Source organism: Etheostoma spectabile, chromosome 9, assembly GCF_008692095.1.
Source record: "Etheostoma spectabile isolate EspeVRDwgs_2016 chromosome 9, UIUC_Espe_1.0, whole genome shotgun sequence".
In the NCBI taxonomy this organism is placed as follows: domain Eukaryota; kingdom Metazoa; phylum Chordata; class Actinopteri; order Perciformes; family Percidae; genus Etheostoma; species Etheostoma spectabile.
In genome coordinates this window covers 18,269,277-18,270,701 of record NC_045741.1, presented here as the reverse complement: position 1 = coordinate 18,270,701, position 1,425 = coordinate 18,269,277, and the positions used below count along the sequence as shown (strand labels likewise).

General features: G+C 38.2%; 1 long non-coding RNA gene across 1 annotated transcript in view; it reads left to right on the top strand.

Moving 5' to 3' along the window:
• The window catches only part of LOC116695334 (uncharacterized), a 20,760-nt gene that overhangs the window by 5,109 nt on the left and 14,226 nt on the right, over positions 1-1,425 (top strand). Inside the window, exon 2 of the long non-coding RNA XR_004333429.1 lies at positions 1,342-1,351. This is a non-coding gene — a long non-coding RNA (uncharacterized LOC116695334). The remainder of the gene's footprint in view (positions 1-1,341; positions 1,352-1,425) is intronic.

Sequence of the window (1,425 nt, the reverse complement as noted above, 5' to 3'; positions counted from 1 at the left end):
TAAATCTGCTCAGACTCTGTACTGTTAATGGCTACTGGATGTAGCTGAAGCTTGCTTGTGATCTAATAAGCCAGGATCTGTAGTGAAAAAAAAAAGAAAGGGAAAATAAAAGAATCAAAAAGGGCTAATGTTTAACATTCGCACATGTTTGATTTTTTGACATATGACGATACTTAGACTCGATCTTAATTTCGATGCTCCTTAGGTCGCTTTGTAAGGTTTTAGCGCACGCTTTATTTGCCCTTGGGCCAGATGAACTTAGATGGTAGAGCTAGTGGAGCGTTACAGTTGGAACGTGAGGGATAGAACGGCCTTGTTAAAATATTTTAAATAATAACCGGCAAAGAGTGTGTGGTGGTGTGTGAAGTGTGTTTGTGTGTGTAAGAAGTGTTGTGTTGTGTGAAGTGTTGAAGTAGTTTGAAAGTAGAGCGAGAACAAATGGGTGCACCTAGCCCTATTCTAGGCACTGTTTTAACTGTTGGATAGGATATTCGAGGTTAGATTTGCACTGTTATCTTCTGGCTGTTTTGGTAACCTCCGTTATACGTGTTAACCTTATTGGCACTTTAAAGAATATTAGGTTCTTGGAAAATATGTAGCTGGGCCCAGGAGCGGGTTTGCTTATGTTAGCAAAGCATAGAGACTGGAAACCGAGGGAAACATCTAGCCTGGCTCTCTAAAAAGAAAAATCTGCGTAGCAGCTGCACTAAAGCTCAGTAACTGACACAGAAGTTAAACCAAGTCTATTTATTTGAAGGATTTTTATAGGCCCCCCAAATAAAAAGCATTTACTATTTCACAGGAATAAAGCAGAGATTGTGGGGAAGCCAAAAAAAATAATTAGAAAACTTTACTTTAGTAAACATAACGATTTATTTTTCTTTCTTTCTTCCTGGCACTTTTAATTGTTTGTTGACCCATCAGGTATGTCTTGGGACCCCTAAAGACTGGAAACCACTTGTCTAGTATATATTTTAAAGACTTCACTTGTTACGGCTTTACTAGACTTTATTTTTATTTTTCTTGAGGTTGGCTTTACCAGTAGGGTTTAATCTACCTATCTATCAGACTCTACAACACCTGATGATGTTGTAGTTTCTGTCCCTGTTTTGTCATTTACTCCACACACTCCATGTACATCTTTATTATCTGTATTTATTTTTTTCCATTACAAGTATATACTTTTTCAATATTATTTATGGTCACAGGGTAAGGGGTGTATGGCCCTAGGAACCATAGACAGCGAAAGAAAAAACCAAGGGCGGACGGGAGCTTAGCTAACGAGAGGTAGCGATGTACATTGTGCAACAGGCAACAATGACTGCTGCATCGACCAAAGAGACCCATAAATGTAAGTATTTTTGGCTTAAATAATTGATTAAACAATTACGACAGTCTTGTTTTGTGGTCTATACAGTCCTGTGC